This window comes from Arachis hypogaea, chromosome 18 (genome assembly GCF_003086295.3).
Source record: "Arachis hypogaea cultivar Tifrunner chromosome 18, arahy.Tifrunner.gnm2.J5K5, whole genome shotgun sequence".
NCBI lineage: Eukaryota > Viridiplantae > Streptophyta > Magnoliopsida > Fabales > Fabaceae > Arachis > Arachis hypogaea.
Genome location: NC_092053.1, coordinates 82,712,330 through 82,723,058, shown reverse-complemented (window position 1 = coordinate 82,723,058; position 10,729 = coordinate 82,712,330). Strand labels below are relative to the sequence as shown.

Sequence of the window (10,729 nt, the reverse complement as noted above, 5' to 3'; positions counted from 1 at the left end):
AGAGGCATATATGGCTACGATAGCCGAAGCCCTTTCCCGTTTAACTCTCCCTCATCAAACCGCACAAAACACCCAACAAGCTTCAACCTCGAGTAGTTTACCCTCCCAACCTCAACCCAACCCTAAGGGTAGCATTAATGCCATTACCCTTAGGAGCGGCACTAAACTGGATAAGAATGTTGCTACGCCTACAAAGTTGAGTGAAGAGACAAAAATGAAGAGGTAGGAGATGAAGTGGAGGTGATGAGGGATAAAGATGAAAGTGTTGACAAAAGTGAGGAAGAACCATCCAAAGTGAAAGAGCCCAAGAGAAAGACTTTGCTTGGAGAGCCCTTGCCTATTCCATTCCCAACTTTAGCCAAGAAAGCCAAGAAACAAGAAGAGCTTGACCCACTATGGTGGAAGTTTTTAAGAAGGTTGAAGTCACCGTCCCCCTCTTCGAAGCCATTCAACAAGTGCCCAAATATGCCAAGTTCCTTAAAGATATTTGCACTCACAAAGGCAAGCTTGGCAACCTCAACATAAAGCCAATAGATGATTCTATCTCTTCTTTACTTCCTGACAAATGCAATGATCCTGGCCTGTGTTAGGCCACTTGCTTGATTGGTGGGATGAAATTCATGGACTGTATGTGTGATCCGGGGGCGTGCGTAAGCATTATGCCACTCCCCATTTATGAAAGATTGAATTTGTCACCCTGGTGCACGAATTTGTGATCTCAACGGCGCAAAAAACTTGGTACGCATGTTCATAATATCAATTCTTTTTCACAACTCCGCACAACTAACCAGCAAGTGCACTGGGTCGTCCAAGTAATAAACTTTACGTGAGTAAGGGTCGATCCCATGGACATTGTCGGCTTGAAGCAAGCTATGGTCATCTTGTAAATCTCAGTCAGGCAGATTAAAATGGTTATGAGGTTTTGATAATTAAAATAAAATATAAAATAAGATAAAAATACTTATGTAATTTATTGGTGAGAACTTCAGATAAGCGTATGGAGATGCTTTGCTCCTTCTTAATATCTGCTTTCCTACTGCCTTTATTCAATCATTCATATTCCTTTCCATGGCAAGCTGTATGTTGGGGGATCACCGTTGTCAATGGCTAATGTCCGTCCTCTCAGTGAAAATGGTCCAAGTACGCTGTCACCGCACGGCTAATCATCTGTTGGTTCTCGATCATGTTGGAATAGGATCTATTGATCCTTTTGCGTCTGTCACTACGCCCAACACTCGCGAGTTTGAAGCTCGTCACAGTCATCCCTTCCCAGATCCTACTTGGAATACCACAGACAAGGTTTAGACTTTTTGGATCTCAGGAATGGCTGCCAATAATTCTAGCCTATACCATGAAGACTCCGATTTTTCGGAATGGAGGCTAAGAGATACACGCTCAAGCTATTGCAGAAAGAATGGAAGTGTTTGTCAGGCACGCGTTCATAGGTGAGAATGATGATGAGTGTCACGGATCATCACATTCATTAAGTTGAAGTGCGAGTGAATATCTTGGAATAAGAATAAGCTTGAATTAAATAGAAAAACAATAGAACTTCGAATTAATTCATGAGGAACAGCAGAGCTCCACACATTAATCTATGGGGCGTAGAAACTCCATCGTTGAAAATACATAAGAACAAGGTCCAGCCATGGCCGAATGGCCAGCCCCCTAAACGTGATCAAGAGATCAAAAGTGATACAAAGATAGTCGCAAAAATGATCCAAAGGTGTGAAATAAATCACTAAAAGTAGTTTTTATACTAAACTAGTAGCTACGGTTACAGAAAATAAGTAAATGATGCAGAAATCCACTTTCGGGCCCATTTGGTGTGTGCTTGGGCTAATTATTGAGCTTTACACGTGTAGAGACTTCTCTTGGAGTTAAACGCCAGGTTGCGGCCTGTTTGTGGCGTTTAACTCTGGTTTGTAACCTGTTTCTGGCGTTTAACTTCAGAATAGGGCAGGAAGTTGGTGTTTGAACGCCAGTTTGCATCATCAAAACTCAAGTAAAGTATGGACTATTATATATTTTTGGAAATCCCTAGATGTCTACTTTCCAACACAATTGAGAGCGCACCAATTGGGTTTCTGTAGCTCCAGAAAATCCATTTCGAGTGCAGGGAGGTTAAAATCCAACAGCATCTGCAGTCCTTTTTCAGCCTCTGAATCAGATTTTTGCTCAGGTCCCTCAATTTCAGCCAAAAAATACCTGAAATCACAGAAAAACACACAAACTCATAGTAAAGTCTAGAAATGTGATTTTTGAATAAAAACTAATAAAATCATAGTAAAAATTAACTAAATTATACTAAAAACTACCTAAAAATAATGCCAAAAAGCATATAAATTATCCGCTCATCACAACACCAAACTTAAATTGTTGCTTGTCCCCAAGCAACTGAAAATCAAATAGGATAAAAAGAAGAGATTATACTATAAATTCCAAAATATCAATGAAACTTAGCTCCAATTAGATGAGCCGGACTAGTAGCTTTTTGCCTCTGAACAGTTTTGGCATCTCACTTTATCCTTTGAATTTCAGAATGATTGGCATCTATAGGAACTCAGAATTTGGATAGTGTTATTGATTCTCCTTGTTCATTATGTTGATTCTTGAACACAGCTACTTTATGAGTCTTGATCGTGGCCCTAAGCACTTTGTTTTCCAGTATTACCACTGGATATATAAATGCCACAGACACATAACTGGGTGAACCTTTTCAGATTGTGACTCAGCTTTGCTAGAGTCCTCAATTAGAGGTGTCCAGGGTTCTTAAGCACACTCTATTTGCTTTGGATCATGACTTTAACCGCTCAGTCTCAAGGTTTTCACTTGACACCTTCACGCCACAAGCACATGGTTAGGGACAGCTTGGTTTAGCCACTTAGGCAAGGATTTTATTCCTTTGGGCCCTCGTATCCATTAATGCTCAAAGCCTTGGATCCTTTTACCCTTGCCTTTTGGTTTTCAGGGCTACTGGCTTTTTGCTCTTGCCTTTTGGTTTAAAGAGCTTTTGGCTTTTTCCGCTTGCTTTTTCTTTTTCTCTTTTTTTTTGCCATTTTTTTATTTTATTTTATTTTTTTCGCAAGATTTTGCTTTTTACTGCTTTTTCTTGCTTCAAGAATCAATTTTATGATTTTTCAGATTATCAAATAACATTTCTCCTTTTTTATCATTCTTTCAAGAGCCAACAATTTTAACATTCATAAACATCAAATTCAAAAGACATATGCACTGTTCAAGCATTCATTCAGAAAACAAAAAGTATTGTCACCACATCAAAATAATTAAACTAATTTCAAGGATGAATTTGAAATCATGTACTTCTTTTCTTTTATTTTTAGAACATTTTTCATTTAAGAGAGGTGATGGATTCATAGGATATTCATAGCTTTAAGACATAGACACTAGACACTAATAATCATGTAATAAGACACAAACATAAATAAAAAGAAAGCATAGAGAACGAAAATAGAAAAATAAATAGACAAGGAGATTAAGGAACGGGTCCACCTTAGTGAGGGTGGCGTCTTCTTCCTCTTGAAGAACCAATGGTGCTCTTGAGCTCCTCTATGTCTCTTCCTTGCCTTTGTTGCTCCTCCTTCATAGCTCTTTGATCTTCTATAATCTCATGGAGAATGATGGAGTGCTCTTGGTGCTCCACCCTTAGTTGTCCCATGTTGGAACTTAACTCTCCTAGGGCGGTGTTAATTTGCTCCCAATTGTTTTGTGGAGGAAAGTGCATCCCTTGAGGCATCTCAGGCATTTCATGATGAGGAATTTCCACATGCTCTTGTTGAGGTCCATGAGTGGGCTCTCTTGTTTGCTCCATCCTTTTTTTAGTGATGGGCTTGTCCTCTTCAATGAGGATATCTTCCTTTATGACAATTCCAGCTGAATTGCATAGGGTATAGATGACTTGGCCACAACTTCATAGAAGTGGTCTTGATGGACCTTTGAGATGAATCTTTCCATCTCCCATGACTTGGAGGTGGAAGCTATTGCCTTCCCTTTCCTCTTTCTAGAGGTTTCTCCGGCCTTAGGTGCCATAAATGGTTATGGAAAAACAAAAAGCAATGCTTTTACCACACCAAACTTAGAATGGTTGCTCGTCCTCGAGCAAAAGAAGAAATAATGGAGGAGATGGAGGGTTGGTGTAGGGTTCGGCCAAGGGGGTATAAAGTGTTTGTGATGTGTGAAATTGAAGGAGAGATGAGGGGTATATGGGAAGAGATATGGAGGTGATTTGTGAAGAGTATTTGGGGAAGAGTGTTATGAAAAAGGTATGAAGAAGAGAGAAGAAGAGGTAGGGTAAGTGGGGATCCTGTGGGGTCCACATATCCTGAGGGGTCAAGAACTTAGCATCCCTGCTCCATTGAGGCGTGTAAATGCCCTTAGAGTGCAATCCTGGCATTTAACGCCAGACTGCTGCTTGTTTCTGGCGTTAAACGCCAGCTTTTCTCCCTTTCTTGGCGTTGAACGCCAACTTGGTGCCTGTTTCTGGCGTTAAACGCCAGACTGTAGCTTGTTTTTAGCGTTTAACGCCAGCTTGATGCTTCTTTCTGGCGTTAACTGCCAGTCTGATGCTTCTTACTGGCGTTTAAACGGCAGTATGCTTATCCTCCAGGGTGTGCTATTTTTAATGCTATTTTTCATTCTATTTTTGATTTTTCAGTTGTTTTTGTGGCTTCACATGATCATCAACCTACAGAAAACATAAAATAACAATGGAAAATAAATAGATATAATTAAATAACATTGGGTTGCCTCCCAATAAGCGCTTCTTTAATGTCAATAGCTTGACAGTGAGCTCTTATGGAGCCTCACAGATAATCAGAGTAGGGTTGGGGCCTCTCAACACCAAACTTAGAGGTTGAATGTGGGGGTTTTGTTTGACTCTATATTGAGAGAAGCTTTTCATGCTTCCTCTCCATGGTTACAGAAGGAGAACCTTGAGTCTTAAATTCAAGGTAGTCCTCATTTAACTGAAGGACGAACTCTCCTCTATCAACATCAATCACAGCTTTTGCTGTGGCTAGGAAGGGTCTGCCAAGGATGATGGATTCATCCTCATCCTTCCCAGTATCTAGGATTATGAAATCAGCAGGGATGTAAAGGCCTTCAATCTTCACTAGCACGTCCTCTACTAGTCCATAAGCCTGTTTCATTGATTTTTCTGCCATCTATAGTGAGATTCTTGCAGCTTGTACCTCAAAGATTCCCAGTTTCTCTATTACATAGACTAGCATGAGGTTTATCCCTGACCCCAGGTTACATAGAGCCTTCTCAAAGGTCATGGTGCCTATGGTACAAGGTATGAAGAATTTTTTGGGATCCGATTTCTTCTGAGGTAATGTCTGCCTCATTAATGCATTCAGTTCATTGGTGAACAAGGGGGGTTCATCCTCCCAAGTCTCAGTATTAAATAACTTGGCATTCAACTTCATGATTGCTCCTAGATACTTAGCAACTTGCTCTTCAGTGATGTCTTCATCCTCTTCAGTGGAAGAATATTCATCAGAGCTCATGAATGGTAGAAGGAAGTTCAATGGAATCTCTATGGTCTCTGTATGAGCCTCATATTCCTTTGGTTCCTCAAAAGGAAACTCCTTTCTGTCCAGAGGACGTCCCATGAGGCTTTTCTCGCTGGGACTCACATCCTCCTTACTCTCTCCATGTTCGGCCATGTTGGTTATGGTTATGGCCTTGCACTCTCTCTTGGGATTTTCTTCTGTATTGCTTGGGAGAGTACTGGGAGGAGTTTTAGTAATCTTCTTACTCAGCTGACCTACCTGTACCTCCAAATTTCTAATGGAGGACATTGTTTCATTCATGAAACTTAGTATGGTCTTAGATTGATCAGAGACTATGGTTGCCAGGCCAGAATGGTTCTATTCAGAATTCTCTATCTGTTGCTGAGAAGATAATGGAAAAGGCTTGCTATTGCTAAACCTATTTCTTCCACCATTATTATTGAAGCCTTGTTGAGGCTTCTGTTGGTCCTTCCATGAGAAATTTGGATGGTTTCTCCATGAAGAATTACAGGTGTTTCCATAGGGTTCTCCCATGGAATTCACCTCTGCCTTTGCAGGATTCTCAGGATCATAAGCTTCTTCTTCAGAAGATGCTTCTTTAGTACCGTTGGATGCAGCTTGCAATCCATTCAGACTCTGAGAAATCATATTGACTTGCTGAGTCAATATTTTGTTCTGAGCTAATATGGCATTCAGAGTATTAATTTCAAGAACTCCCTTCTTCTGAGGTGTCCCATTGTTCGCAAGACTGATCTCAGAGGTGTAAATGAACTGTTTATTTGCAACCATTTCAATGAGTTCCTAAGCTTCTGTAAGGGTTTTTAGATGAAGAGATCCTCCTGCAGAATGGTCCAATGACATTTTTGACAACTCAGATAGACCATCATCGAATATACATATGATGCTCCATTCTAGAAGCATGTTAGTAGGATACCTTTTGATCAATTGCTTATATCTTTCCCAAGCTTCATAGAGGGACTCACCTTCCTTCTGTCCGAAGGTTTGGATTTCCACTCTAAGCTTGCTCATCTTTTGAGGTGGAAAGAATTTGGCCAGGAAAGCACTGACCAACTTTTCCCAAGAGTTCAGGCTTTCCTTAGGTTGTGAATCCAACCATGTTCTAGCTCTGTCTCTTACAGCAGAAGGGAAAAGCATAAGCCTGTAGACCTCGGGATCAATTCCATTGGTTTTGACAATGTCACAGATTTGTAAGAATTCAGCTAAGAACTAATGAGGATCTTCCAATGGAAGTCCATGAAACTTGCAATTCTGTTGCATTAGAGAAACTAATTGAGCTTAAGCTCAAAGTTGTTTGCTCCAATGGCAGGAATTGAGATGCTTCTTCCATAGAAGTTAGAAGAAGGTGCAATAAAGTCACCAAGCATCTTCCTTGCATCTCCACCATTGTTATTGGCTTCGGCCATGTCTCCTTCTTTTTTGAAAATTTCTGTCAGGTCCTCTTCAGAGGGTTGTGCTTTAGCTTCTCTTAGTTTCCTCTTAAGAGTCCTTTCAGGTTCAGGATCAGCTTCAATAAGAATGTCTTTATCCCTGTTCCTGCTCATATGGAAAAAAAGAGAACAGAAAAAAAAGAGGAATCCTCTATGTCACAGTATAGAGATTCCTTTGTGTTAGTAGAAGAAGAGAAGAATAGAAGAAGGAGAAGAGAAAAATTCGAACACAGAGAAGAAGAGGGGGTTTGAATTTTGAGTGGAAGAGGAATGTTAGTAGATGAATAAATAAATAGAGAGATGAGAGAAGGAGATTGAATTCGAATTTAAATTAAAAATAAAAGGAAAATATTTTTGTTTTTATTTTAAAATGTAATTATAATTCTAAAATAAAAAATGAATAAAATTAAAATTAAAATTTAAAATAATTAGTTAATTAAAAGGAATTTTGAAAAAGGGGTTAGTAGTTTTCGAAAATTAGAGAGAGAAAAGTAGTTAGGTGGTTTTGAAGAAGATATGATTGAAATAGAAAACTTTTAAAATCAAACAAAAAGTTAAGTAGTTAATTGAAAAAGATTTGAAAATCAAATTTGAAAAGATAAGAAGTTAGAAAAGATTTTGAAATTAAGTTTTGAAACAGATATGATTGATATGATTTGAAATTTATTTTGAAAAAGATTTGAAAAGGAAATAAAAAGGATTTGATTTTTTTTGAAATTAAAGTTGATTACTTGACTAACAAGAATCTAAAAGATATGATTTTAAAATTCAAAGATTGAACCCTTCTTAATAGGCAAGTAACAACTTGAAAAATTTTTGAATTAAAATATTAAATGTTAGTGAGATTTTCGAAAATATGAAGTATGGATAAGAAAAAGATTTTGAAAATCAATTAAAAAAGAATTCGAAAATATGTAAAAATAAATGAAAAAGATTTGATTTTTAAAAAAGATTTGAAAGAATAGAATTTTGAAATTGAAATTTATGAGTAAAACAAGGAAAGATATATTTTTTTATTTTTAGAGTTTTAGTAAAGAGAGAGAAAAACACCAAATTGAAACAAAACATAGAAATTATAAATCAAAACAACTAATGCATGCAAGAACACTTTGAATGTCAAGATGAACACCAAGAACACTTTGAAGATCAAGATGAACATCAAGACTTATTTTTGAAAACTTTTAAGAAAAGAAAAACATGCAAGACACCAAACTTAGAAATTTTCAATGTTTAGGCACTAACAAATTGAAAATGCATATGAAAAACAAGAAAAGACACAAAACATGAAAATGTAAAGATCAAATAAGGAAAATTATCAAGAACAACTTGAAGATTATGAAGAACAAATGCATGAGTTTTCGAAAAAAAATTTTAAGAAAAATTAAAAAGATGCAATTGACACTAAACATAAAAATTTGACACAAGACACAAACAAGAAACATAAAATATTTTTGGTTTTATGATTTTATAAATTTTTTTGGATTTTTCGAAAATTAATTTTGAAAAAGAAAATAAGGATTTCAAATTTTTTAATAGGAATTCCAGGAATCATGCAATGTTAGTCTAAAGCTTCGGTCCAAAAATTTAGACATGGCCAATGGCCAGCCAAGCTTCAGCAGAACATTACATACAACAGCAAGATTGATAGAAATCAACAAGCTCTTGTGATGATAAGTTGAAACCTCGGTCCAAAAGATTAGACATGGCTTCACAGCCAGCCAGACGTCAACAGATCATCATGAAACTCTAGAATTCATTCTTAAAAATTCTGAAGTCATAGAATAATTTATTTTTTTGAAAATTTATCGAAAATAAAAATAATAAAAACAAAAAGCTTAAAATTAAAATAAAATTACCTAATCTGAGCAATAAGATGAACCGCCAGTTGTCCAAACTCGAACAATCCCCGGCAACGGCGCCAAAAATTTCGTACACAAAATTGTGATCTCAACGTCGCCAAAAACTTGGTACGCACGTTCATAATCTCAATTCTTTTTCACATCTCCGCATAACTAACCAGCAAGTGCACTGGGTCGTCCAAGTAATAAACTTTACGTGAGTAAAGGTCGATCCCACGGAGATTGTCGGCTTGAAGCAAGCTATGGTCATCTTGTAAATCACAGTCAGGCAGATTAAAATGGTTATGAGGTTTTGATAATTAAAATAAAATAAAAAATAAGATAGAAATACTTATGTAATTCATTGGTGAGAATTCAGATAAGCGTATGGAGATGCTTTGCTCCTTCTGAATCTCTGCTTTCCTACTGCCTTCATTCAATCATTCATACTCCTTTCCATGGCAAGCTGTATGTTGGGGGATCACCGTTGTCAATGGCTACCGTCCGTCCTCTCAGTGAAAATGGTCCAAGTGCGCTGTAACCACACGGCTAATCATCTGTCGATTCTCGATCATGTTGGAATAGGATCCATTGATCCTTTTGCATCTGTCACTACGCCCAACACTCGCGAGTTTGAAGCTCGTCCCAGTCATTCCTTCCCAGATCCTACTCGGAATACCACAGACAAGGTTTAGACTTTCCAGATCTCAGGAATGGCCACCAATAATTCTAGCCTATACCACGAAGACTCTGATCTTTCGGATTGGAGGCAAAGAGATACACGCTCAAGCTATTGCAGATACAACAGAAGTGTTGGTCAGGCACGCGTTCATAGGTGAGAATGATGATGAGTGTCACGGATCATCACATTCATCAAGTTGAAGTGCGAGTGAATATCTTGGAATAAGAATAAGCTTGAATTGAATAGAAAAACAATAGTACTTCGCATTAATTCATGAGGAACAGCAGAGCTCCACACCTTAATCTATGGGGTGTAGAAACTCCACCGTTGAAAATACATAAGAACAAGGTTCAGGCATGGCCGAATGGCCAGCCTCCTAAACGTGATCAAGAGATCAAAAGTGATACAAAGATAGTCCTAAAAATGATCCAAAGATGTGAAATAAATCACTAAAAGTAGTTTTTATACTAAACTAGTAGCTAGGGTTACAGAAAATAAGTAAATGATGCAGAAATCCACTTCCAGGCCCACTTGGTGTGTGCTTGGGCTGAACATTGAGATTTACACGTGTAGAGACTTCTCTTGGAGTTAAACGCCAGGTTGCAGCCTGTTTATGACGTTTAACTCTGGTTTGTAACCTGTTTCTGGCGTTTAACTTCAGAATAGGGCAAGAAGTTGGCGTTTGAACGCCAGTTTGCGTCATCAAAACTCGAGCAAAGTATGGACTATTATATATTGCTGGAAAGCCCTAGATGTCTACTTTCCAACGCAATGGAGAGCGTACCAATTGGGTTTCTGTAGCTCCAGAAAATCCATTTCAAGTGTAGGGAGGTCAGAATCCAACAGCATCTGCAGTCCTTTTTCAGCCTCTGAATCAGATTTTTGCTAAGGTCCCTCAATTTTAGCCAGAAAATACCTGAAATCATAGAGAAACACACAAGCTCATAGTAAATTTCAGAAATGTAATTTTTGAATAAAAACTAATAAAAACATAGTAAAAATTAACTAAATTATACTAAAAACTACCTAAAAACAATGCCAAAAAGCGTATAAATTATCCGATCATCACACCCCTAAAGAGGTATGGGGCGAGGTTTGTGCTAGCCGATAAAAGTATTGTGTCAGTTGTGGGGATCACAGAGAATGTGCTAGTTAATATTCAAGGATTGCTCTTTCCAGTTGATTTTCACATTTTGGAGACCACTCCCATTGACTCTAACAAGCAAT

General features: G+C 37.9%; 1 non-coding gene across 1 annotated transcript; it reads left to right on the top strand.

Moving 5' to 3' along the window:
• Positions 1-6,449: 6,449 nt before the first annotated feature.
• LOC112774444 (small nucleolar RNA R71) lies at positions 6,450-6,557 on the top strand. The gene has a single exon (XR_003188935.1). It is a non-coding gene; the product is annotated as a small nucleolar RNA R71 (small nucleolar RNA).
• Positions 6,558-10,729: the final 4,172 nt, after the last annotated feature.